The sequence below is a fragment of the Podarcis cretensis genome, assembly GCF_951804945.1.
Source record: "Podarcis cretensis genome assembly, chromosome: 3".
Taxonomy (NCBI): Eukaryota; Metazoa; Chordata; class Lepidosauria; order Squamata; family Lacertidae; genus Podarcis; species Podarcis cretensis.
In genome coordinates this window covers 59,234,783-59,249,428 of record NC_137172.1, presented here as the reverse complement: position 1 = coordinate 59,249,428, position 14,646 = coordinate 59,234,783, and the positions used below count along the sequence as shown (strand labels likewise).

Genomic DNA, 14,646 nt, shown 5'->3' with positions numbered 1-14,646 from the left:
GACTGTAATATGGTAAGTGTCCTGGGAACTATAGCTCTGTGAGGGGTAAACTGCAGCTGGTTACTATGAGAATCTGCTTGTTTCCCTCCCCCTCCCCCTCCCCCTCCCCTCAATCCCTTTTGTGGTGCGACTTTTAGAAAGCAGCCTCCAGGCAGGGACTCTTGCTTTTAAAAAGATCTTATGTAACCTGCTCTGGGAGCCTTTTTGGCTGCAGTGGAGTAAAAAGAATAAGAATTAAACATGTTAAAATGTGAACAAACTCACCCTGTGCACAAAGCAACCTTGATAATGTATGCCAAGTAGAGCTAAGTGAGAGAGTAATTAATGCAAAATACCGTATTTTTCCGTTTATAAGCCCCCCATTTGTATAAGATGCCTCCTATTTTGAGGGACTCCAAATTAAGAAAGCATCCCTCAGCACTACTCATGTATACAACAAGCCCCAGTTTTAAACCTAATTTTTTGGTTAAAAAAACCCCCTAGTCTTATAGATAGGAAAATACGGTATATTGTCTGTCCGCAAGGCCGACATTATTAGGATTTTAATAATATAAAGAGAAAAACTTACACTTTTACATGTAATGATTTGTAGTTAAGATATATGTGGCCAAGGAGCTTTGCAGAATTTCAAAAGACCTAGTTTGGCCTGTTTACATTTCAGTACCGATAGCACAGCTGAGTACAGAACAGGGAGGTCCCTGTACAAATGGACCCTCTAGTGAAATGTTTATGAGTGACCTGCATAACATTGTGTGGTTAAATCCAGACATTGCATGCTGTGTGAGTTAAGGTTTGAAAAGGTGATCTTATCAGTGAGATAATTCTAATGTGACAGAGATTATTTTGGATTTCCTCTAAAGCGTACATGTGCATTTCATTACCTGAAGATTTTCAACATTACAATTACCAGATTTCAACAGCAAAAATAATTTGTGATATTTTGGGTTCTGCTATTGTGTTTCACATTTTTCTATACTATGCGGAAAGCAAAAACTGTTACTTAAATAGCTTGGGGTATCTAGATGACCCAGCAAGCTAGCTAGCCATGACTGAAAATGCATTTTTAAAAAACACATTGAACCATTGTATGGAGGGAGTCCTACCTATGTACATCCATACCCATCCCTTCAGACTAAAACGGAAAACACTGACAGTCTGGGGTGGCACAAATATTTTTTTCCCTTTTGCGCTAAAAATAATACTCAATAACTTATGTTGCATAAAATGTCTGTTTGAGAGTACCAGTAAAGACCTTCACGGACACTGGTTTGGTGACCCCCACTTTTATGGAGCTCCACCCACTGACTTGAAGCGAGGAGCAGAAGAAATGAAGAGTGGAAACAAACTAAAATGCTGGAATTCAACAATGGCAATTCATTTTCTGTAGTCAAGTTTCAGAGGTATGCTCTCGGTTAACAGCATATACTAATAACCTGGGGCCTCCTCAACAGTATACTATATATACATACTTATAAATCCACTACTGGACAAGATAATGCCATACTTGTGTAGGAGAAGAAGTTAATGTTGTACATAAATCTGCAAGTTGAATGGAAGAATAACGTGTGGTGGGTGAAATATTTAGGTTTTCTGCTAAATTCTTCAAAGCAGTTAATGGACATAGGTTGTTGTAGAGCAGGGGTTGGCAAAATAAGGCCGCTGGGCCAGATCAGGCGTACCTGGCTCCTAAATCTGGTCTGCGCTGCGAAGCCAGAACCCACCGCGAAGCCGAGACTCCCAGCAATGGTGACGGGAGGAAGAGGCTGGGTTGTGGCGGCTCTGCCAATCAAATGCCTTACCTGGTTTACCTCAGCGTGGCACGGGGACGTCTCTGCCAATCAAATGCCATGCCTGGTTTACCTCAGCGGCACTTGATTGACAGAGCCACCGCTGCTCGGCCTCTTCCTCCCGCCACTGCCGCCCTGGTGCTCCTGTGGGCTAGAAAGTGGAGCGGACCAGCTCGCTCTGCTTACCTGCTTCACAAGAAGAAGCAGTGGTGGTGGTGGCAGCCCCTGGGAAGGTAAGTGCAGCACCTTCTTTCTCTAGGCAGGGAGGAAGCCTGTTTTGCACCACCACCGCCAGCCCTTCGGCAAATGAGGCAGGCGGCAAACCGAGAAAGCAGCTGGGGCTGGGTGGGTAGGACTACTTGCCCCCCCAGCCGTGTGCATAGGAATTTGTGAGATATATATATACATGTGTGTGTGTGTGTGTGTGTGTGTACGTATGTCTGAGGGACAGTGGACCGACCCACTGTGGGAAAAGTTTGCTGACCCCTGCAGTAGAGCATGAGACTCTTAATCTCAGGGTCATGTGTTCAAACCCCATGTTGGGCAAAAAAATCCTGCATTGCAGGGGGTTGCACTAAATGACCCTTGCCGCCCTTTCCAACTCTACAACTCTATGATTCGATTATAATGCCATAATTTATGTCTCCCAGAATGCTATTGAACAACATCAAGCTCAGTTTGCATCCACATCTTGGATATGGAAGCAGAGGCAATCAAACTGAGCTGCTGTTTCTTACCAAGAAGAGAGATTATTGACATGGGAAATCCTGTTACAATCATGGAAATAAATGCAAGGTAAATTTGGAAACTGTTGCTTAATTTTTGTATGATTTATAGCTCCATTCAACCACTGTGGAAGCAGCATTGATTCAAGTTTCTAGATTATTCTCCCACCCACAGCATTTTTTAAAAAACAGGTAATTGACAAGCTATTAGAATTACGGAGGGTTCTGTTGCTTTATGGCATAAAGGGATTATACAAACAGATCATTAAACGCCAGGTCTGCAGATTGGAAACATTCTATAACATTTTGCAAGACTTATGTTTCTGAGCAATTGCTTTCTAATTCACTTTTCAAATTTAACGTGAAGCTTTAGAGAATCAGCTTTGCAGTATCACACTGTGCACATTTAGGGCTGTGGAAAGGTTTGTCTTCTGTCTGCATCTTGTGTTTGCTTGGCTGCATTGTAGTGTATGAATTGCTTATATTAATGTAAGATAATAGTGCTGCTTAGTTATTTTTTAATCACTTTTTAACTAAATTGTTTTACAGAATGCTTTTTTTTGATATTGACTACAGTATTTTTCCTTATGGTGTTAGCTGCTTGGGTCTTCTTTTAATGTAATTTGCAGTGTTTATTCTCTGCTTTCAAAGCAAAGAGGAACAAAAAGAGAAAGCAATCTGTACATACAACAAAATATAAACACACATCCCTCCTATGAAAAGTGTTGCCATAAAAATGTGGATCAAATTAAAAGTGACATTATAAAGTATTTGTATTTATTGTATATCTACCTTGGGTCCCCAGATGTTTATGGCCTACAACTCCCATGATCCCTAGCTCACAGGACCAGTGGTCAGGGATGATGGGAGTTGTAGGCCAAAAACATCTGGGGACCCAAGGTTGAGAAAGGCTGACACTAATGAGGGAATTTCCCTTCAAAACAATACTAGCTTCAGAAGAGATGTTTTCCTCAGGACTGCAGTAGAGGACAGGGAGGACTTTTTCCTTTCCACACCTACTCTGATCCTATTAATTATCAACCCACCCCAGCTGATGCTATTTGCATTTTTTAAAACCTGCAACATTAGATTCAGATATTCATTCAGTGAAATATATAGTTTAAACTATTCTGGAAGGCCTCCAGAGTTGTAGAAGCCGCTGCATTTTTAGGCGACCTGTTTCAATGTTCAGCATTACGTATATAGTAAAAAGTTTCTTCCTAACATCAAGACAAACTCATTTGAGTTGCCATTTGAACTTTTATCTTTTCTCTTGACTATGCTATGTAAGGAGAAGAAGAGATTCTTATCCTCCCCATGGCAACCCTTCATGATTTGTGAGTCTCCTTAGGCTTGTTTGGAGTAGTTTTTAATGGGATTTGTAGATAATGAACAGGAGAGTTGTGTTACCATTCCTGCAGGATTTTTTAAAATAGTACCGTAATTGCTTATGCTTGCTTGGAAAAGTGCGATAAATCACAAGGCCCATATTAAAAAGATCACATTTTAAAATAAAACATGAAGCATATAGGACTCAAATATAAAAAATTGCACACAATTTTATATGTGCATATAATGTGTGTGAATAGTTTTCATTTTACATCAGTTTTTCATAAGAAGAGAAGCAGCTAATATGTGAATAAAGATATGCATATCCTCCCTCTGGCTACTAGCCTGAGAGGTTCTTATTCTGTCTAGATTTCTTGGACCTTTTTCCTCAAGCAAAATTCAGCAGCAACATAGGGATGTGTGGACCCCATTTCTTAGGTTGCTTCCAGCCGAACCCTTTAACAAAAAGGACCACATTGCATCAAAGCAAGTGCTATCCCACACTTTCCAGTGCATTTTCTGGTCACTTTCCTCATCGCAAGATGCCTGATCTTTGGGGAAAATAGGTTTGCTTTGCAAGAGCTCCAGTTCAACTTTGATTCTGCAGCCTGAATTTGCCAGGATGTGACTGAATCTCATGCAAAAATAGTGAAGGTCTGGAAGCTCTCTTAAGAGTGCAACGAGGTGAACTCTGGGACATCTGAGATCAGGATCTTATTATTGTTTTTAAAAGTTAAAAGCAGCCACTGGTATGTATGTGTGTATGGGGGTAAGGGTAAGTTTGGGGCTGCACTATTTTCCCAATATAAATCAGCTATTTGTTTAGCCGGGGAAATCATAATGGTACCTATATCTTTCAGGTGGTCAATGATTTTGGCCTATAATTCTACATAACCTATATAAACCCCAGAAGATAACTATGCATAGGATTGTGCTAAAACCTCTGAAAACTCCTCCCTTGGCACCATAGTTTTCCTTTCTGGCTCCTTTTAGCTTTTTAATTGTGGGAGATTCTTGATGCATGGATCTCGCACATCATGTCTAGATCAACTCTTATTAAAACTCCCCCAATCCTTGAACTATTATTATTTTTTAAATGTAGTACCCAAACAAGAACCTACAAAATTCCCTTTCTTGGTTTGGATAGAATTCAGTGACAAGTCTCCCTCTGTATTCCCTGTTTCTGCGGCTGTTGATTTTGGCAACCTACTGATCAGTGAAGTTATTTGTTCTCTAATTTCCCAAAACCTGCGTGTTTTGCTCTTTACTTTGCCTACTGCAGAGCTTCTCAAACCGTGGGTAACAATGTGTTTCTGGGTGGGTTGCACAACACACACACACATTTTGAGGGACTTTTACGAGGCTCACAGCACACCATTCTTGTCAGTGTGATGTGATGTGTTAGTGTGATGACTTAAAGTCTCCCTCCCTCCCTAATTATGCTTTAATTCAACTCAAATACATGTCATCTATATTTACACAGAAAAACAAAAGATTCATAGCTAACTACTGGTGTGATATTTTTGTGCTTCCTATTATAGAGAGAGGTATGGCTTGAAAGGTGGTCTCAGGCTGTGTACACACTCCCATTTAGTCTGCATACAGTGTGCTCCCCTCAGCTGGTTTTGCATGGCATTAACCACAATCCATATCTATCCTGTATCTATTCTGTGATTTCTTATTTAACAGTGTTCTCCCCAAACCAGCTTTGATCCAAACTGAGACAAAGAAGAACTTAGCTGCATTTTAAGCCAGCAATGTGCAGAGCGTTAGATTAAAATTGGCCCAAAAAGGACTGAATAGGTTGGCCCCACTTTTAAAAGTCTGAGATGCATTGGTCCATTGTAATTTTTCCAAAAAAGAAAGAGAAGAAACTATCAAACCATCTATTTTACCTTTCTGTATTTTCACTTTTACAAAGTTCAGGCTGAATATTCCCCCAGCAAACAGTTTCAATAGATGTATAATGCTGACTCTGCAGTTGCAAAACAGAGGGACTTTCTCTGTTTTTAAAATCTTCATTGTTTTATATTTGAGGTGTCTGAGTTTTTGATAGGAGTGGCTGGCTGTATTTTTATTAAATGTTTCTAATGTTGTTTCAGCTGCTTATGTGAAAACATTAAGCATTCTCATCATTAATGAACATGATTTAGTAGCTCTGTACATGGCAGAAATTCCATTCTGGTCTCTTTGAATATATCAAATGCTTGGCTTAAGCATCAGTTACTATGCTTTAAACTACTGTACTAGTTGGACACTGGGTGCAGAATTAGTCCTTTATTTTCATATGGAACCTAACATAGAGCATTAGGCGTGTGTGTGGCTTTTTTAAAAAGCCAGAGCCTGCATGGAAAGCGTCGTAAATAATTTAGCAGAAGTGAATGCTGAAATTAGTTAAGGCTCCACATTGCTTGGCTCCAAATAGTCTAATTGTAGCAAGATATGTAGAAGTGCCCTTTGGAGGAAGCCCAGCTTTCACCACCATCACAACCCTCCCCCACACCCCAAAAGGACAACGATGTGCTCTTTTCACCGTGTATGTACAGCACATGATCCCTGGGATTTAAATTTACTTAGTTCTTGTAACTGTAGCAAGTACAACAAGCAGACCGAGCCAAGGACTCTGGGAGACAAGATAATGAATGAGATACGTTTTGTGCATTGCAGGCAAGAATTTTGGATGGCAAAAAGGAAGCTAGCTGTATTTCTATTATCTTGCAAAACTGTTGGCTCATCATTCAGTAAAGTGGTTGCTATATTTAGCAATGTTCCTATGGCCTGAACCTGTTGGAGGCTCAGAATCAGCTCCTACAATACACAAATGCAACCTACCTTCCGATTATTTCCCTTGCTTTTGGAGTAGGGATTGATTTTGCTCTGCACCCACACCCACTCCTTTAAAAAACAAACATCACTACCATAAAGATAACGATGATGGTGCTGAAGCCTTTCCTCACATTAAAACACTGGATTATTCTAGCTCTTGGGGGCCTTATCTCTTCTCATACAGCAGTGGTCACTAAGCTTTCTATATGTTCAGATTTTTTATTTATTTTACTAATTCAGAAGATTCTGTATCTCCTCCACCCTTTTGACTGAATGATCCTCAGATTAGTTTACAATAGATTATAATAAATACACACAGATCCATATGCACAAACCCTAAACACAAACAACCCAGTCACCTGGCTGATGGCAGAAGCCACAGGGTGCTTCTCTTCCGTTCTTAAGTCCCAAGGCAACCAGCAGCTGAAGCTGAGTGTTCTTTCTTCTCCTATGAACATTGGATGGGGTCAGGTTAGATTTCTGAAATAAAAGTTGTTTTTCCCCACCCTCAACAGTTCAGTAGCTGGTTGTTTCTCTCTCTCTCTCTCTCTCTCTCTCTCTCTCTCTCTCTGTGTGTGTGTGTGTGTGTGTGAGTGTGTGTGTGTGTGTGTGAGAGAGAGAGAGAATATTTTAGGTGAGCACTAACAGAGCTGTGAAGGGCAAGGTCCAAATAAGTAGTGGTGTCTGAGTTTGTGACACTGTTTGAAACAGCCCAGGTAGCATGTGGACTTGACCTGAGTTGTAGTAGGAAGACTAGGATGTGGCTTGACCTTCAGAATGTGGGATAACAAGTCTCATATAACCAGCATGCTTAAGTCTAATGAATACATGAAGGGGATAATACCACAGAATAAGCTGTCCTGCGAGGCTTAGCATAGGTCGCTCTTGAATTCCTATACCAATAATTTAGGAACTTTCAACATTTTGTAATTAAGCTAAGTTTTACTGCCTGTGCAACTTTCTGAAGCACGTGAACCTGACCTTTGAAGAGTTTGTAAGTAAATCATTTTTTTATTTACCAAATGTGTGGTCTTTTTCTATGCTGGGTAAGAGAGAAACTTTGGAATTCACTGTAAAGGGCATATTTTAAAGGTCTAACAGACTGTATTTGCTGCCTATTTCGTGATTTTAAATTTCTGCTAGGGTTCTCTCCCCAAAGAATTCTTGCCCCAAACTTGCCTCTTGGCATCTGGGAATTCTCCTTTCAATATTTCTTCATTGAACCAACACAGAACTGGGCATCTCTCTCCCCAGCTAAATTGGCTTTCAAGCCTTTCCACTCCACATAGAGAAATGGCTCTGTACACAATACCATTTACTCTGGCCCCAATGCACTCCCACCTCTGGCTTTTTGAATCCATGTATGCCCAACGTTGCCCACAATGCAGAACTATCCTGTAGTTTCTTGAGAAATATCGCTGCTTGAAATGTTTTCTCTCAAATCAACTTCAATCAGGAAGTAAAACTTCAGCCACATTCACGATGCATTTTAGCTGAGGTGTGTACGTTTGAGACAGCCTTTGCACATACTGTATATGGATGACAGTGCCAGGCACAGATAACAGCTTAATGATTAGGAGGGAGGTATAGGTGCATGAAAACCAAACAGTTAATGTGCATTGGGTGAAGGCATCCCCAACCCCTCTCTGGTGTGTGTGTAGAATAGTGTGCAAATGCCACATGAAACACAGTGGGGGGAAATGGCCTTGCTGCATTTTAAGCCACTAATGTGTATCTAGCCTATGCAGCAGAAGATTTGTTGCTGGGAGCAATTGACTTTCCCCGTTCCGTCTTCTTCCCTCACAGACATCCTAGGGACCCAGCCAGACCCACTGTTTTCCCCATCTTAATGGAGTTACAAGTTTTCATGCTCAGTTAGGAACCCCTGGCAATTGACTCATTGAGTGGTTTTGAAAAATTGCACTTTCTCATCCTCAAAGATCCCACACTGGGCAATAGCATATGCTAGATTAACAGGGGTTGCTTCTCTTAGTTTTCTTAATTTGCATTTTAAATCGGGCTAGTTCTAGGGTAGGCAGAAGGGAGTTTGGGATTTATTCATAGAACTTTCTTTGGTTGAGTATTTGAGTAGATAGCAGGAGCCTCCGGTACCAAAATGAAACAGATGTCATGCAGATGTCGCACCGATAAAGTAACAAAACAACTCCTTGCTGAAAAGAGGTGGCATCATTCATAACATGTGGGAAATGCGCTCATTAAATCTGCAATTGCTAGCTGCATATTACGTTAATCATCTGATTTAAAAGCAGGTATGGATCTAATATTGGGATAAATAGGTAATGTGCAGGGAAAACATTCTTTTTGCCAATGAAGAATTCTTATATTGATTAGGGCATATCAAGAAGTTGGGAATATTTTTGAAGTATGTTTGGTTCTAGTTGAAAGGATCTTCAGCATTTATAACACTTTATTCTCCTCATAAAAGTAGGCAACAATACCGTTTCCATTACAATCTCTTCTCCCTGAAATTATATGCCAATCCTAGTTTATAGTGTCTGGTCCTGATGGCACTTTGCATGGTACATCCAAGTTTAGAGAATATATTTTACTGCATTTGGGTCAAAACCCACAGTATTAAAATCTAAAAATAATGTGTCACTTGATAGTGTCCAAAATTGCTCTAAATTATTCCATTGCTCTTTCTAGACATAAAGCTGTAAACTTAGTTCTGTGCCAGTAAGTTTGTATTTTATTTGTGCTGTTCCGAATATTTGTTCAATGTTTCCTAACCGGTGCCGAAACAACACACTGCGGGGGGACGGGGGACACCCAAATACTAGTAGAATACTGCATAGTTGGAAAAGTACTTTGCGTCTGATCTGTTCTCTTTTCTCCCCACAGGTCTGCCTTACCCCAGTTCCACAGAACTTTCATCCTTTCCTATTTGCAGATGTGCATGTTACCGGAAGATACACTACCACAACTAGAGGTTAACAACAGCCAGGCACACAAACAGTGCTATCTAATGGATGGGCCTTCATAAATTGTTTCAAAAGATCTGGCAGTTTTTGCAATGTCTCACAGATTTTAACTATCAAAAGATTTTGAACCTGTGCATAAAAAAATCAATTAATTTTTTTTTTTTAACAATACATGCTGACGCTGGTTGGGGTACAATAAATACATATGAACTTAGCTTGTGTTTATATGATGTTTTGTAAACTGAAATCTCTAATAAGAAGGAAAGTGACTTAGGTTGCATATACACAGCATTTTATTCTATGCACAATCTAGTTCTACTGCATATTTTTTGCCACTGAAAAGTACTTGAGAAACCGGTTTCATTTAAAGAATAGAAATTTACTGCAGATTGATTCTGCATTACCCTGCAGTACAGTGGTAACTCAGGTTAAGTACTTAATTCATTCCGGAGGTCTGTACTTAACCTGAAACTGTTCTTAACCTGAAACACCACTTTAGCTAATGGGGCCTCCTGCTGCTGCTGCGCCGCCGGAGCCCAATTTCTGTTCTCATCCTGAAGCAAAGTTCTTAACCTGAAGCACTATTTCTGGGTTAGCGGAGTCTGTAACCTGTAGCGTATGTAACCTGAAGTGTCTGTAACCTGAGGTACCACTGTATGTCCATTTGAAAACAGGTTAAAACAGATGCAGACAGCCCTGGCAATGGGGTTGGGGAGTGTCCACAGCTGCCCTATTACGTTCTAGGTGGGTATATACACTAACATCGCCATCACTACTACTTTCTTTCCCTGTTTAGGGAGGTTTTTAATATTTATTGCTGTATTGTTTTTAACACTTGATTGGAAGCCGCCCAGAGTGGTTGGGGAAACTCAGCCAGATGGGCGGGGTATAAATAAATTATTATTATTATTATTATTATTATTATTATTATTATTATTATTATTTTATTTTTATTATTATTATTATTTTCTTCATTCACCTGGGGCATGTGCGGGGGGGGGGGAAGGCATGGAAAACCTACTCAAGGAAAAAGCTTTCAAGCATAGTCACCTGTGTGGATGGCAGATGGATCTAGATTGAAGCACCATGTTCAGGACGATCATCAACAATTTGGGATTGAGGAAAACTTAGTTAATTTTTGTGCTGCAAATGGCTTTGTGTATATGCAGCCTTATACCAAGTACTTACATAACTAGAGTTCCACACCACCCACAATCTCTGCTGAGTGGTAGCATCATTCCAGGGATTCCAGGTGCTCACACAGGGTGTCCGCAGTGTCTTCTAAATACTGTTTATTTATGCATATTTACACCTGAGTTCAGATGGAGAGGGCATTCACAGCAAGTGGGGCTTGTCCTTCCCAGCAGCACAGCACTGGACTCAGATGCATCCTAAGCAGCATCCCCATGCCTCTGTAACAGCCCACTCCAGCCAGCCAATATGGCTGCCGCCCTTCAGTTCCTTCATGGAGACTTCCTCCTCCACTTCCTGCTCCTTTCCCCCAGAACCCCTTGCCAAACACAACTCCTCCATCCATTACATCATCCCCAGTGTTCCCTTGACAACCTCTGTTTCAAAAGCCTCTTGCAAAAGACACTTTTTTTCCTGTGGTGACACCACACCCCCAGTTACCCTTGCAACTTTCCCCTCACATCTTCTATTGCCTTTTGCTAACTAACACACAGCCTGAGGAGGAACTTCTCTCTCACACACACCCCACTTCTTGTCTGATGGTGACCCTGCCATCACCTTTGTTCTTTCATAGCACCTCTCTAAGGCACTCTCCTGAGGAAACTGCCTTTTTAAGGCCTTGCTAAATCCGTTGGTCAAACCCCACATTTACTAATTTCAGAAACTATGAGGAGAACTTGGCACCCAGGAATTTTAGGGATCCTTGCCCCCTGCAAACCCATAACACTGGAAAGAACTTCCCATTCCACTAAATGGGATTTAATTCTGAGTAAACGTTTCTAGTATTACACTATTAATATGTGATTTAGGACCCTGAAATTGCGGCATTGCTGACATTTCTACATCAATCAACTATAATCAAAGGTACAGAAGTCTAATCCTGCAAGTTAAATTTGGTGCAACAAGTATAACTTTCAAAGTCTCATAATGCAGGTTTTGCCCAGTAAAATCGCTTTCATAAAAAATTGTAATTGATGCTATATGATATGACAGTTAAATAAGCATATGTTTCCACTTGAAGGCCACTGTAGAATAATAACAAAACTTTAGAGGGGAAATGGCCTGGCTAGTTTTAAATCTGAAACCATTTTGAATGAAATACTGTATTAGCAAGTCTTACTTTGCCCTGCCTCCTATTTGGGCTCAGCTAAACAATAGCCACAAAACTTTTAACAAAAGACTTTACTTCAAACGCAGTGGATATGGTAGATGAAATAATCATATTAGAAAAAGTATAAGAAGTGTACTTCAAATATACCGTATATCTCACATTGTAATTCTGCACTTTTGCCCTGGTAATATGGGCCAGGATCCAAAGAGCTGGGTACAATTTTAGATTTATTCTCTTTTTTTAACAGAAGCAGCCTGCTGTGCCACATCACAAACTGCACTTTGCATGGTCCTGAGGCATCTAATCATAAGCCTGCATTTTTATCAAAGCTTTTATTTTTGATTAAGGCCTGTATTTTAAAATGAGCTTAAAGATTTTCAAATGTTCATGCCAGGCAGAAGACCAGCTGCCTAAGAACCTTGGCAAGATTTTTATTCTCCTGGACAAGGGGGCCCCCTGATTTATAGCAGAAAACAATTCTCAAAGTCGTAAAAAGGGAATTACAGGCTGACAGCCAAGGTTACACTGACCCTACATATTACAGAAGATAAAAAAAGAGATAAACATAATTAAGAGTGGGTAAATAGTAAAATAAAACCATGTGCCTCCCATTAAACTTGAGCCATATTTTCCTAAGGTTGAAAGGTCAAGAGCAGTGAAAAAGGCAACTGGCTTGGCTGGAGAAGATAGGTTTCTTCCTATCTTATTTTGAGGCTGGAAACTGTTCCTTCCTTTTTTACTTTGAGAAGGTTTATTCTTCTAAAAAGCTATCTATGTTATGTATTAAATATATTGGCTTAAATGTAATTATGCAAAGGATTTAGAAAGAAAGAAATGTTAAATCCTTATGCTAGATTCTTATTTCATATAGTTGGAAGAGATCACAGGGGCCATCAGCCATCAGCCCAGCCCCCCTGCCAAGCAGGAAACATCATTAGAGCACACATATGGTTGTCAGGCCTTTGTTTAAAGACCTCCAAGAGAAGGAGATCTTTCAATGATGATGTGAACTCAAGATCCTTGACATCTGTTTAAGATAAAAATTTAAGATTAACCATTTGTTTTGGAGGGCAATAGGGCAAGGAGGGCAAGAGGTGAGCTGGTAATTAAGGTTCCTTGTTGAGACACATGTAAGATATATTACTACTTATTTGTCATTTATAGATAGAAGAATATATAGCTTTTTGTTTCCCATAAAAGGGCAAAAGGAAATGGGTGTATCTTTTGTGATTGGTTCTAGCAAACAGCCAATAGGAATTTCAACCAGGCTGATTGGACAGAGGCAGCCACAGGAGGAGCAAGGGGGCTGGATTAAGGAAATATAAGTGCTGGCCAGAATGGCAGGAGGGCAGGCCAGAGCTTGGTAACCATATACCACTGTGCCTCTCATTTATTTGTCTGACAAATAAATTATTATTTTAATTTCTCTATTGCTGCGTTGAATATTTCATTCCAGCTAAGCGTTAACCACAAGCAGGGTGCTACAGTCCCTCTCATATTGAAAATAAACTTGAGGGGCACAAAGCAAAAGTTGCCGTGGGACCACAGTATTTGGGTAGTACTTTGGACTCAGGTTGTGATAGTTTGTTTCTCAGCCGTTCCCACACATGACCCCTTGCTAGCCCTGCAATAACATTTTAGTCTTCGGGGCTGATTGCATTGCCATGTGCACCTGTTCTGCACAATATGTGCAGGTTATCCCATCATCCCTTCCACTTTTATAGCGGTGCTGCTGTGCAAATGCCATGACTTCCAACTTTGACAGTAACATTCCAAAAATTAATCTCCTTCCCCTGACATTGGGATCCAAATAGGTACATTTCCATTCAAAGTGCTCTCCTCAAAGTCTGAAATTGTTGTATCAGTAACCAATTCTTTATTTGGGAGATAGCTGATTCTTTCTTTGGAAGATGGCTCAAAGGAATCACAAACATGTAAACTAATTTAAGCAACTATGTTCAGCAAAAGTTGTGTACTTAGCAGATGTGGCTTATCAAGTCAATTCATCTGCTATCAGGAATAGTTGTATTTCCTGCTTAAACTCTTTCCTTTCACTAACAGCGTGCAACTCAAAGAGCTAGGAGCAAATATTTCATAGCAATAAAGTGACCACGATTTCTCTGTTCCTTTAATGTCATAATCCAAGCCAGCATCAGAGTGAAATCAGAAGGGTGTGTGTTAGGAATTCAGTCTCTCTTTCCAGTCTCCCTGTCTAGACAAGTACTGTACATGTCTAGGGTGTTTGCAAATTGTGTTGGCTAAGTGGGACAGATAAAGGATTTTGCTGGTGTACTGGCAATCCCCTGCTGCCCAGCAGTCTCCCTATCTGAGCTGATCAATATGGTCTTAGATACGGTGTTTAGGAGCCCCACATTCTTAGCAGTGGAAGATGTAAATATCCATGCAAAGGACACCAGGTTGGGGGCAGCTCAGGACGTCGTGATCAGCATCACCACCATGAGGCTATCCCAAGATGTCATTGGCCCAATACATGTGGCAGAGTGCACATTAGACTTGGTTTTATTGATTGGGTGGGAAGATGGTAGTCTGCAAATGAGGGATTTTACATCGATTGCCTTGCCAGTTCTCTGTTGAGGTTTAGGCTAACAGCAGGTGTATCCTCAAGGTTACCAGAAGGCTCTGGGTTTTCTTCCAACTGATTTCAGCTGTTACACACTACACGTTTAAAGCACATCCAAAGCACATTCTTTTCCTCAAATAATTCTGGGCATTGA

The 14,646-nt window shown here is 40.5% G+C and overlaps 1 long non-coding RNA gene across 2 annotated transcripts in view; it reads right to left on the bottom strand.

The window, feature by feature from the left end:
• Positions 1 to 14,646, bottom strand: part of LOC307213570 — a 77,690-nt gene that overhangs the window by 60,813 nt on the left and 2,231 nt on the right. Inside the window, exons 1-2 of one of the 2 annotated variants that reach the window (XR_013837567.1) lie at positions 10,798 to 11,131; positions 7,027 to 7,115 (exon numbers count right to left, since the gene is read on the bottom strand). This is a non-coding gene — a long non-coding RNA (uncharacterized lncRNA). Of the gene's footprint in view, positions 1 to 7,026; positions 7,116 to 10,797; positions 11,132 to 14,646 lie in introns of those variants that run through there. The other variant, XR_013837566.1, reaches the window with a different exon arrangement.